General features: G+C 45.0%; 1 long non-coding RNA gene across 2 annotated transcripts; it reads left to right on the top strand.

The window, feature by feature from the left end:
- The first annotated feature begins 3,566 nt into the window (after positions 1-3,566).
- On the top strand, positions 3,567-12,491 carry LOC108446116. Of its 2 annotated transcripts, none has more exons than XR_001861221.1 (2): positions 3,567-3,610; positions 12,139-12,491. It is a non-coding gene; the product is annotated as an uncharacterized LOC108446116 (long non-coding RNA). The 2 variants fall into 2 exon arrangements; XR_001861220.1 differs by lacking the exon at positions 3,567-3,610 and adding an exon at positions 8,569-10,127.
- The last annotated feature ends 1,023 nt before the right edge of the window (positions 12,492-13,514 follow it).

The following is a 13,514-nucleotide window of genomic DNA, read 5'->3' as shown; positions in this document are numbered from 1 at the left end:
GGCACTGGGTTTGTGATTGTTTGCTGTTACTGCCATAGTTATTGTTGTTTGTTTGACTGGTTATATATGTAATAGTAAAGAACTGTTATTCCTATTTCCCATATCTTTGCCTGAAAGCCCCTTGATTTCAAAATTATAATAACTTGGAGGGAAGGGGGTTGTATCTGCCGTTCCAAGAGAGGCTCCTGCCTTCCTTAGCAGACACCTGTCTTTCGAACCAGGACGCCACCTTGACTCAGTTCCATGTGGCCGCCAAGACAAAGACAAGGTGGTAGGTGTTTCCACAGCCTGGGAGGGACATGCAGTTTTTCCTGAGACAATGACAAGAATATTGTGTGCAGTTTTGGGCACCACAGTATAAGAAAGACATTAATGATTAGAAAGTGTCCAAAGGAGAGTAATGAAGATGGTGAAGGGCCTCGAGGGGAAGCTGTACGATGAACGGCTGAGGTCACTTGGTCTGTTCAGCCTGGAGAAGAGGAGGCTGAGGCTTATTGCAGTTACAACTTCCTTGTGAGGGGAAGAGGAGGGGCAGATGCTGATCTCTGGTAACCAGTGACATTCCCGAGGGAATGGCATGAAGTTGTGTCAGGGGAAGATTAGGTTCAAGATTAGGAAAAGGTTCTTCACCCAGAGGGTGGTCAGGCACTGGAACAGGGTCCCCAGGGAAGTGGTCCAGGCTGCTAGAGCTCAAGAAACATTGGGACAATGCTCTCAGGCACGTGGTGTGACTCTTGGGGATGGTGCTGTGCAGGGCCAGGAGTCAGACTCGATCCTTGTGGCTTCCTTCCAACTCAGAATGTTTTGTGATTCTGTGAAGATGGCAGTTGTTTCCACAGTTGGCCACAGTTTCCCTTTCCCGAGCCAGAGACAAAGAAAAACAATGATGGACAAACCCCCTAAGCCATCTTGTCTGGGCTGCGCTGCTCTGACTGGTGCACTGGGCTTGGCTGTGTCTGGCAGTATTCAGCTGAGCTTGGCTCAACTCGGCTCAGCTCTGTTTGCTGCTGCTCTGTTCCCCACAGGTGCTTCCAGCACTGGCACCCATGGCACATGCACTCTGCTGGACCTGGCTGTGTTTGCTGCTTGGAGCTGTGTTCTGAGGGATGAGAAGGGACAGGCAGCAGTGGGAGAGGGGCAAGTCTACAGTGGCAACTGTGGCAACTTCCCCAAAGAAGAAGAGAATGTCACCACTTCTGGTGTGCATTCACCTTTTCCTTCCCCCCGAAGCTGCACTCTGGTGATGATGTGAGTGGTATAGAATAGCAACCTTGTGGTGCCCACACGGCTCTAGGCTTCTAGAACATTCTTCAAAAACGTCATTGTCCACACCTGTGGGAAAAACTAGGACATTAGCCACCCCTGATTCTGTACCACCCACTCATGCCCAGATCCTACACCTTTCAGCTATATAGATAGACATATATATATATAAATATACATAAGCACAGTTATCATTTCCATAGGCATGACCATCCCTTCCAGATGTCCGCTGAGTTCATTCAGTTCATGACTGTGGGTTCTATCCTTCCTAGATGTCTTCCAGGGCAGGAGGGCAGGTGTGCTGTTGGCTGGTTGCTGCATCAGGAGCTCCCAGCTGGTGTATCTGGAGCAATCCATCATCATTGGCCATGGCACTTCTGACACAGAGTCATTCAACAACCAGTATTATAGAATTCAACATTACAGACTGCTCTGAAAAATCAGATTCCTCTCCAGGTACACATTGTGTTTCCCCATCCCTCTGCCTTACCCACCAAGTGCACCCAGGCCATTGAGCAAAAACAATCCCAAGGATGGGTTTGCCTTTACTTGAGGCAGGATTAATCCAAACTGTCTTCCCTAACACATTTCTCATATGCACCACGGGGACTTTATCCCTTTCTATGGTTCGTGGGGGTTTTGATTGGGCAGGGCCAGCTTGATTGGTGAAGTGTCAGTTGTTAGCTAACCACGTGGCCTTCTCTAAGTATAGATCCCAGTGTTTGAAGGTCCCGCTACGCATTGCTTTCAATGTGGTTTTTAACAGTCCATTGTACCATTTAGTTTTCCCAGAGATTGGTGCATGACAGGGAATATGATACATCCACTTAATCCTATGGTCTCTGGCCCAGGTCTCTAGAAGGCTGCTTTTGAAATGAGCCCTGTTGCATGACTCAGTTCCTTCTGGTGTGCCATGTCTTGCTTTTCAAAGTCCAGGATGGTGTTGTGGGCAGTGGTGTGAGGCACAGAGTACATCTCCAGCCATCCAGTGGTTGCTTCTGAAACTGTAAGCACCAGAAACCCCTTCCTTGGTGGATTTACATGAGTGTGATATAACCAATCTGCCATGTAGTCATGCTGGCAGTGAGTGGCTGCACTCAGGCTCTTCCCTTCACTGCAGTCTCCTCTCCTTCTCAGGAAGTTCTAGGAAGGTCCCCTGCTTCTTGAGGCTAAGTCCCAGTGATACTACAATGTGCAAGGAGGAACAGAAATACCAGCCATGTATTTCAAGAGATGAATGTGCTGGAATGATGCCTCCTGGTGTAGCTCCTATAGGCAGTCCCTGTGAGGCACCCAGAGGGGACATCTGTGGTTTGGGGGAGGTTTATTCCCTTATAATCATAGAATCACAGAATCCTTGAGGTTGGAAAAGCCCTCTGAGAGACCATTGAATCCAACCATTCCCCCAGTACTGCAAAGCCAACCACTGTCCCATGTCCCCAAGTGCCATATCCACATGGCTTTTAAAATCCTCCAGGAATGGGGGCTTCACCACTGCCCTGGGCAACCTTCTAAGATGTGCTGAGTCAATGCTAAATTTTTGTGTGTTTTTTATTTTTTTGTTTTGTTTTTGTCTTTGTTGTTGGGGTTTTTTTCCTAATTTTTTCACCCTATTTTGCCAATGGGTGTTGGAAGGGGAGGAGTGGTGCTGCTGAGGTGTCTTAGCATCTCACTCCTGTGGCTTCAGTGGCTGATTCCCCATTGTGCTTTGTGGTTCTGAGCCTTCCCCCAAGACCACCATGGGACTTTCATGGCAGCTGGTAGCTCCCTGCTGGCACTGGGGGAAACCCAAATGTGTCCTTTCTCCTTGGCTTAGTTTTTCCTTCCTGGTGATTAGCCATGGGAAGAGCACAGCACTCCCCATTTCCTCACAGGCCATGTGTCTTGGGGTGAGTTTATGATGTGTATGCCATATCACTGCCCTATGCCCAATAACTAATTTTGTGCCTTTCTATGCCTTTAAACTGAGCCTGAGAGGGGGGAGGAAAAACTGAGCAAAACTTCTTCAAAGCAGTTTGCAGCTTGTTCAAGGTCACGCAGAGATAGAGACGGCTCTCTGTGTTCAGCTGCGGCAGGAGAGTGAGAGCGGAGGGATGCACCTGGCTTGCTTTCTTTCCAGACAGCTTTTGGCCAGTTTTTCAGCTCCTTTTCCTCCGGAGAGTTGAACTTTTGTTTTCCTGGGACTTCGGGTTTTTTTCCCTTTTCTCTGCTGGACAGTTTCAACATCAGAATACAATGGGAGGACCTTCCACCGAGGCCTTGGCCCTGGAGGTGGGCCCACCACCCTGTCCCAACTCCAAGGAGGGGGGGAGAGAGAGACTACGGAAGGACTCTGAAATTTTCCCAGGTATTTTCTCCACAGAGAGATTGTATTATTTAGCACTATTATCCTTTTCCTGTGTTTTTGTTAAATAAATAGTTTTTATCTCTTTCACTTTCCTTTGAGGAAAAAGGTTTTTTTGCCAAACCTGGTGGGGGAGGGGTGGTTTGTAACCTGCCCTCTCTCAGAAGATATATTTCTAAATTTGGTCAAACCGGCACATCATGTTCTCTCTCCTTCTGTATTACAATGAATTTTTAATAATTTTCCAGCATCCCATCCCAGAGTTTTCGGTGGAGTTTTCAAGCCATGGGTGAAAAAGGCATGCAAGTGAGATTGGATACTAGGGAAAATTTCTTCCCTGAAAGTGGTTGTTGGGTGCTGGGACAGGCTGCCCAGGGCAGTGGTGAAGTCCCTATCCCTAAAGGGATTTAATAGATATGTGGATGTGACACTTGGGAACACAGTTTAGTGGTGGCTTGGCAGTGCTGGGGGAATGTTTGATCTCAGTGGTCTCAGAGGGTTTTCCAATCTGAATGGTTCTGTGAATCTATGGCCCTGATGGGGGGACACCCCTCTGGGATGAGCACCTCCATGATGCTGGACTTTGCACAGCTCCCTGTTTGATGTGCTGGCTGTTTCCTGTCCTTGGGACACTTGGAAACATCCATGCAATCCAAATAGTAGCTGAAATTCATGTATTTAGGGCTTTTTCCTCAGGAACACTTGTGTCTGAGAAATGACTTGTTGAGAAGAGTCAAACAATTCTATATGTATCAGGAGGAGAGTGCTGGAAGCACTGGGTAAGGATAATCTCTGTTTTATGATGCTGCAACCAATATAGGATTATTATACTGAGTTTTTATGGTTATCCTTTCAAAACTATGTTAAAACATAAAGAGGGTTGGAAGAAAAATCCAGAGAATTGTTAAAAGTTTGGAAAGCATGTTTTACAGTCTGAGCCTCTGGGCACTCATTTCGTATGGAAGAGTTGGATCATCATGTGTGAATTTACATGGGCCACAGGGATCTGGTGTCAGACAAAAAATAGAAAAAGGTCTTACGGTGAAAATTAATTACACCAAAGTGGGAATAAGGCTTAAGTTTTTAACAGTGAGAGTAACACAAAAAGAACATTTTGCTGGTCATGATGAACTGTTCTTCATTGCTGAACACTTTGTTAGGGGAAGGATTTCAACTAAAACCTGAAAACAATTGAACTAAATTGAACTATATTGTTGTGCTGCAAGGAGATGTCAGCTCTTCCAGAGGCACAGGCCACAGTCTGCAAAAGTTGGGACCAAGGGAGAATTTGTGATACATGACACCTCTAACTCAGGCTAATTGTGGAATTCCTCAAAGCTCGTTAGAGACCTCCTTGTCCCATGGAAGCCTTTCAGGCACCTGAACATGGTGGGCTTGTTAGTGTGTCAGCAAGGTCCCTGGAAGAAACCTGTCCTTTGACATTTGTGCAGGTCTCCTCTCTTGCAAACAGGGGATCAGTGCTGAGTTTTCATCTGCTAACTAACACATGGACGTCTTTGGTTCCCTGATTGGATCCCATGGTGCCTCCTCATGTGGAAGAAGAGCCTCTGCCTGAGCATGGTGGCCACTTTTAGACAACTAAGATGATGCCATGCCATCGCCTTTGGTGACTCTTACACAGCTCCTGCTCACATGCTTGTGATAGAGAAGATGCTCTGCACATTGGAGACTCAACAGAAAACAGTGAAAGTCTACAGACATTTTAAAGCCAACGTCTTCCATCCAAATCAACCACTATGTTTAGATTAATTTTTTTTATCCCTTTTTTCAATTAATTTCAATCTATGTGTCCATGTAGTGGACAGTGCAGGAGAGTCCATGTCATAGACAGCACATCTGGCTGTTTTCTTCTCCAGCACCCTTGGCTGGAGGTCCATTGCTTGGAGGCAATTAAGAGTATTGATGATTGATCACAGGAGGGTGATATTACTGCATGGGGAACAGAGACCCTTCTAGGCTTACACAAGCTGTTGAAGCAATGGGTTGAATCTGGGCTGAATCATCATCTCAAGTTAAAAATATTAAAAGCACAATGCACACCCCAACACCTTTATTGAGCTTTGAAAGGTTCTGTTAAACAGATCCTGTGGGAAAGACATAGATTTCAGTCTGCTAATCTCAGAAAAATCCAGGCATGTCTCAAAAGGGCAGAGATTTGCACTAGACTAATGGCCTGCTCTGGAGGAAAAAGTAACTGAATAAACTAGATGAACAATCCCATTTTCTGATGCTTGGTAGTGTTGACAGTTGGTGGTTCATGGTGGTTTATTGTCTTTTGCTTCATGTGGGCTTCCCTAGTGCAGGAGCATGTGAATCACACTGTTGGATGTAAGAAGTGGTTGATAGCACTGTATTGCACACAGACATGGTTTCATCCAGCTGTGCCTGCTCCCTTTCAAATTATCTTTTACTTTCCCCACAGTTCTGCAGTACTGTGAAGTGATTTTGTAGTTTCCTTACCTGGGAACAATGAGGTCCAGGGTCACCTCTGTCATTTGTAGAGAAAAGAACTTCTGTCACTGCAGAAAGTCTTTAATGGAGGAATTAAAACAATGCATCCTTCACGGTGGAGGAAAGTGTAAAGAAACATGGTAATGCTCTAGTTCAGGTTTATTTAGTGCATTCATGGCTTTATTTAGTATTTTTTCAGCTTTTTTTTAGTGTGCTAATGGCTTTATTTAGTGCATTGGTGATTTAGTCATGGAAGGATAAAGGACAAAGTAGAAAATTATAAATATTATAGCAAGTCTACTAAAAGAATAATGGAAATAGGCTGAAATATATTAACAGGATATACCCTAGTTCAGGGAAACCACACAGAATGGCAAAGGTGATGATATCTTAATTAATCAGAGGAGTGATATAATAAATAAAATAAAGGTTTCATTCCTCCTTTGGAGTTGATCTGTAGTATTGAGGGGATGATGTGGACAAATGACAGTGTGATGAGGCCAGAGGGATGACCAACACTGTCACAGCGATAGGGAACCCCAGTATCTGGAAATGGGCACTGAAGTCTAAGCATGTGGCTTGTCCAGCTGCCAGGTGGTCACAAAAGCAGTGATGACCCATGTTTTTGTGCCTGGAAGCTAGCGAAGAGGTCAGTGTGATGATGGGCACAGGTATCAGCAGTGCAGGGATCCAGGTGCTCACTTCTAGCTGGATGCTTACTCTTCTTGTCATCTTGGCTGGGTAACAGGGGAGGTTGCAGGTGGCAGGGTAATGGTCATAAGCCTTCCAGGGCCTAAAGGAGGTCTGAGAGAGCTGGAGACGGACTTTGGACAAGGGCCTGGAGTGACAGGACAAGGGGAATGGTTTCACAGTGACAGAGAGACGGGTTAGATTGGACACTGCAAAGAAATTTTTTCCTGTGAGGATGATGAGGCCCTGGCACAGGTTGCCCAGAGAAGCTGTGACCATCCCATCCCTGGAAGTATTCAAGGCCAGGTTGCATGGGCCTTGGAGCAATTTTGTCTAGTGAAAGGTGTCCCTGTCCATGGCAGGGGGTGGAACTGGATGATCTTAAACCTCCCTCCCAAACTAAATTGTTCTGTGATTCAATGATGATTCCATAAAACAGGCTGATGTTCAAGATATTTCCCTAAGGAAGTTTGCAGAGCTTCTGTGAGGAAAACATTTTTTGGATCAAGTCTCTGAGCGCCTTGCATGACAGAGCTCAGCTCCTCTTGTCTCTAACTCATAATGAAGATGATTTGGATTCTCTGTTGGAGATGTGGAGTTTTTCTGTAGGTAGTACATTCTTCAGCTTTGGGCACAAAAGTCAAGGATTAGACCCACCTTGCTTCTGGTGTTCTCCATTCAGGGTCTCCCCATAGGGACTGGTCATTTGGGATCCCTTTTCTGGTCCCTGGGGAAAAGGCACATTTGGGGCCATGCAGGTCTTTTGCCCCATTCTGCACATGAGCCATGTTTCAGAAATGCCCACCTCTCTTCTCTAAGGGAACTCAGGGAATTGGCTCAGGGGCAGTCCATCAGCCCTTTTTTTTGCTGGATTACAATCTTTGCTACCCAAAGTCCTCCTCACTGTTTTTCATACTCAACTGCCGCTGGTTGGATACTTGCAGCTCACTGCATTTCCCATGGCCATTGCATTTGTGTTCTGCTCTTGTTGCTGAATTTCAGATGAAAAAGTAGAATTTCTTTTGACTTCCATGTTGTTTCCTGGTACATAAAATACTAATGATAATGATTTTCATTCTAATTCTTTTGGCTGATATAGGTCATCATCATGTTTTTACCATAGTCAGAAATGTTTCATGACATTCAAAGACACTTAAAAAAAAGTAGAAATGAGCTAATGACTTCAGCTCAGATGGAGAGGGACACACTCTGTGGCAGCTTATAGCCCTTACACATTGTTCCAGTTTGGCCGAATTTAGAAATATATCCTCTGAGAGAAGGCACAACCACCCCTCCCCCACCAGGTTTGGGGAAAAATAAATTTTCCTCAAAGGAAAGTGAAAGAGATAAAAACTATTTATTTAACAAACACATGGGAAAAGGATAATAATGCTAAATAATAAAATCTCTCGCTGTGGAGGAAAAAAACTAGGAAAGTGTTAGAGTCCTCCCTCTGGTCTCCTCAGAGCTGGGGCTTGGCCCAGGGCCAGGCCCTCTGCGCTCGGTGGAAAGTCCTCCCGATGTGTTCTAATATTGAGCAGTCCAGTGGAAAAGGGAGAAAATCCAAAATTCCAGGGAAGGAAAAAAATTCAACTCTCAGTCTCTCTCCGGAGAAGAAGAAGCTGAACAACTGGCCAAAAAACTGACTCGGGAAACAGCAAAACCGGGTGCTTCCTCCCTCCCCTGCCGCAGCTGGGCAAAAGTTGCTATCTCTGTGTGACTTTGAACAAGCTGCAAACTGCTTTGAAAAAGTTTTGCTCAGTTTTTCCTTCCCCCTCTCAGGCTCAATTTAGAGGCATAGAAAGGCACAAAGTTAATTTCTGGGCATAGGGCAGCAATATGGGATACACATCATAAAGTCACCCCAAGACACACATCTTTGTTTTATGTAATGTCACTCTACAATTGTATTATTCATATAAACTTGAGATACTTTTTGGATTTGTCCAGGAAGGTTAAGACAGCATGTGCCATACTTTCCCATTTATTTTACATTATGAGCTTTTAAAATTCTTGAGGTAAAAAGATTTTCTTCCTTCTCAACAGAAATAGTTTCTTTGTTGCTCATAAAGATTTAATGCAGAAAGGACTATTCTCCCAAAACCTATGGAATATGCTTACTTGCTGCAGAAAAATACAGCAACATTTTGGAATCTTCCAACAACTTCAGTTCAAGCCACAAAAGAGCTGCTGGCCTTTCATGGGCACAAATTCCCTGGGAATTTATCTCTTTTCTCGAACAGTGTGTAAATCATAACTAAGATAATGTTTGTAAGAAAAAACCACCCTTGTATTTGTTAGGTTTGAGCTAAAAGGAGAAGGAGAAATTCGGCTTAATTGAGGTTTTATTCCTTTCCTTGGTTTCCTTATCCCACTTTAAGAGAGGGGTAATAAAGCTCACTTGGAAATGTTTAGTGCATGGTCATGAGTAGTTTGGAGTAATGGTTGATCTCATGCAATTTCCGAACTTTATTAAATCTCTGGTAATTTTCAGATAGTTTTACCTTTCACCTAGAAACTCCTCTCCATAACCATATGGGAGGGATCCATTTAATATTACAAATAAATAGATTTTCTGCCACCCAAGATTTAAATGCAATTGATGTTTTGTTTACTCTCTACCTCTCATCTAATATAACCTTCTCCATTTCTCATCCTTGTTATTACTTTTCCAAACTGGTGAGCTTTGAGGATGTAATTTATACAAAAAAATTCTGTGCTATTAAAAAACCCAAGATAATTTATTGTGCTGAAATAAAATTCCCAGCATGTAAAGTCCTTAAAGTTAGCATGATTTGAAGATGTTTTCAGACATATTAGGTCAAATTCTCATCCCTTGGAGCCTGTTGACATGGACTACAATCATATTTTTCCGTCCTGGACCCCAATAGAAAAAATTAAATCAAAATGAAACACTTAATTAGTCTGAAAAGTATTTTCCTATTAACTGAATAGTCGCAGCAATAACTCACTTGTAATTTGGAGTTAAAATGGTTTTCCCCTTCTTTAGTGTTATCCTTAGTGGGAAGTGGATAACTCCTGCAATAAATCAACGGGCACAGCTACTGCTGATACCAATCACATTTGAGTGTGCTGCCCTGCTCCCCAGAGATGCTCTCTGGGAGGTTTTCTTGGCTTGAGCCCACACATTTATTTAACCCACATGTTATTTTCCCAAAGGAGCATCTCAACAGTTTTGAATGCCCCTCACAGCAGATGGAGATGGTACAACCATATACTCAGGAGCAACAAAAGAGGAATTTCCACTACCCAGCATTTGTCATGTGGTGGAAGTGGGCTGTTGTGTCAAGGCCAATGGAGAAACTCTGAAGGAAGATTGGTTGTTTCTTCCCAGCAGGTATCTTTGATGGAAACCTGCCCTCTGGCAGTGGGAAGCCATTAACCCTTGTCCTGTCACTCTAGACCCTTGTTCAAAATCCCTCTCCAGCTCTCTTGGAGCCGCTTTAGGCACTGGAAGATGCTCTAAGGTCTCCCTGAAGCCTTCTCTTCTCCAGGCTGAACACCTCCAGCTCTCCCAACCTGCCTCTGGAGCAGAGGTGCTCCAGCCCTCAGAATATCTTTGTGACCTCTTCTACACCTGATCCAATAGGTCCATGTCCTTCTGATGTTGTAGCCAGGTGGGGATCAGTCTTTTCTCGCAGGTAACAAGCAACAGGATAAGAGGAAAGAACCTCAAGTTGTGCCAAGGCTTGGGTTGGATACTGGGGAAAATTTCTTCTTGGAAAGGGCTGTTCAGCCCTGGCACAGTCTGTCCAGAGTACTGGTGGAGTCCTCATCCCTGGGAGGATTTAAAAGCCACATGGACGTGGCACTTGGGGACATGGGTTAGTGGTGGGCTTGGCAGTGCTGGTGGAACAGTTGGATTTGATGATCTCAGAGGGCTTTTCCAACCCAAATAATTCTGTGATTTTATATCCTATTGTCATTGTTTGACACTGGCCCAATGCCAGTCACCCATGAAAGTCGCTCGCTCACCCTCCCCTGCCACAGCTGGGCAGAGGAGAGAAAAATTAATGAAGGGCTCATGAGTTGAGATAAGGACTGGGAGGAGAGAAAAACCAAGGCCGAAACAGGCTCAACTTAAAGGTACAAAGTGAATTTATTACTAACAGAGTCAGAGGAGGATAATGAGAAGTAAAATGAGCCATTAAAAACACCTTTTCTGCCCCCGAACCCCTCCCTGCTTCCCACCGACAGCGCAGGGAGACAGGGTGTGGGGGTTTTGGTCAGTTTGTCACCCGTGGTTTTCTTCTGCTACTCAGGGGGAGGAGTCCTTCCCCTGCTATGCCATGGGGTCCCTTCCCACAGGAGACAGTTCTCTGTGAACTTCTCCAGTGTGGTTCCAATCTCACGAGCAGCAGTCCTCCCAGAACTGCTGCAACGTGAGTCCCTCCCATGGGCAGACAGTCCTCCCAAAACTTCTGTGGTGTTGGTCACTCTTCCATGAGGTGCAGTCCTCCACAGACAGGTCTGCTCCAGCCTGGAAGCAGGGGCCCTCTCTCCACCAGGTCTCCCATTGGATCACAGCATCTTCCAGGCATCCACCTACTCAGGCGTGGGCACCTCCCCCATGGGCTGTGGGTGGATCTCTGCATCCCCTGTGGATCCCAAGGGGCTGCACCCCGGCCTGCAGAGGAATCGCGGCTCCAGTGTCTGGAGCACCTCCTGCCCCTCCTTCTCCACTGACCTTGGTGTCTCCATGTTTCCCTCACATGTTCTCACCTCCTCCTCTTCTCTGAAAAAAACTGTGCCCCACTTTGTTTTGATTTTCTTCTTAAGTGTGTTATCACAGAGGGGTTACCACCATCTCTAATTGGCCCAGCCTTGGCCAGCGGCATGTCCATCTTCAGAGCCATCAGGGATAGGCTCTGCCAGACATGGTGGAAGCTTCCAGCAGCTTCCCCCCCTGCTACCAAAAACCAGGCCATGCAAAACTGATACACCTATGATTGTTGGAGCAATTTCCCACTTGAATTTCTGATTTCATCCAAGTGGACATGGTGCCCCTCATGGTGAGTCCCTGGACACTCATATTAAAAAATCTTTCCTGTAACATTTGGGAGAAGCTGTATTTCCAAACATGTTTGTTTTGAAATACTAATTTTTACACTTGGGTGGCAATACCAGTAAAAACAGTGCAAATTGATCTCTCAGTGACTTGGAGAGCTTTGGAGTTTTAGGAATGTTTTTCATAATAATTAATATCCAGGGACAAGCCCCATGCACAGCTAGGGCTAGAGCATGCTGAAGCCTCAGGGAGCCTGAGCATCAGGTAGCCTGGGTCTTAGAGAGCATGCAGTGGGACTTCTAATGAGATTAAATCCTTTCAACTCTATTTTATTTTGCAGCTCTGCCACGTGAAGGAGCTCCAGGGGACTTGGGCTGTAGAGAAAGGTTACACTTCAGGCTGCTTTGCAGATGCGGTGCATCATCCTGGAGCCATTTTTTTTGTCCAGCTGTAAATAAACTCATGAACACCCCTGTGTTCTGTGGATGTCCCAGGGTACAGCAGGGGTTTTCATTCTCCTAATTATGACTTGCTGGGAAATACTTTCATTTTCACATAGGTGCTGGAGTTAAAGAGAAAAGATTCAGTGAAGCATTAATTTATGTAAAAAAAAATCCTTACATTGATGCTATCTGAATTAACTTTTACTGTCTTTATTTAATTTTTACTTAAAATTAAAATAACATGTCTGCATGTCTGTTTTTAACTATTCCTAGAATCACAGAACCAAAAAAACATAGAATCACAGAATGGTCTGGGTTAGAAGGGGCCGTTAAACGTCATCTAGTCTAACCTGCTGCCATGAGCAGGGACATCTTCCACCCGACCAGGTTGCTCAGACCCCTGTTCTCTCATTGAGTAGATTCCTTTACTGATTTTGTACAGCATCCCCTTCTCTTACCTTGGGGGGAGGGGGTGTGGGGTTAGAGGGGAGTTTAAATGTCAGCTCTGCATTCATCTTTTCTTCTTCCCCTCCACACTGCTCCCTACTAGAGCTGGGCATGATGCCATATAGGACCAAACAAATGCCTCAGGAATAATGATCCCAGCTTGCCCCAGTTTAAAAAAAGTACTTAACATACCATTGATTTTGAATTTCAAAAGTTTGGGTAGGAAAATGCTCATTTCTTTTTATGGAGATAAAACACTTGGAATCACTCTTCAGCTCCCCAGTTTTACCAAGTGTGCACAATCAATTCTTAATAAAATAGTGGAATAAGGGCAGATTAATAAATGGATATGCTATGAATATGGTATCATGGCTGGATCTAATCTGTATTTGGATGCCATAAAAATGCATTGCCCTACAGCATGTGAATTTTATATAAATCACCCCCAGAGCTCAAGTCGCAAAACCAAAAACTGAGAGAGGTACAGGGTCAGGACAACAATAACACCCTCTTTCCCCCATTGTCCTTGTGTTTTTTCTTTGCACCAGGCACATGGCGTCCTGTTACAAAGGGGTGAAGGACTTGGTGATTCCCAAACACACAGTCTTGTGCAGCTCATGCACACAACCTCCAGGATGCTGTTCAGGTGAGCAGCCCCAAATTTATAGGCAGGGCTGGAGGTTTTCTAGGGAGTTGGTGGAGGTTGAGAGGTTGGTGTCAGTGTGTTGATTCATGAGTCAACTCATCTGAAGAGCCCAGGCTGGGTAGATGGGGAAACTGAGGCTGATGGGAAGCCATAGGACCCACTCAAGGTGCAGGTGTGGGA

The sequence above is a fragment of the Corvus brachyrhynchos genome, unplaced genomic scaffold, assembly GCF_000691975.1.
Source record: "Corvus brachyrhynchos isolate BGI_N302 unplaced genomic scaffold, ASM69197v1 scaffold3, whole genome shotgun sequence".
Classification (NCBI taxonomy): domain Eukaryota; kingdom Metazoa; phylum Chordata; class Aves; order Passeriformes; family Corvidae; genus Corvus; species Corvus brachyrhynchos.
This window is presented reverse-complemented; position numbering and strand designations above follow the sequence as displayed.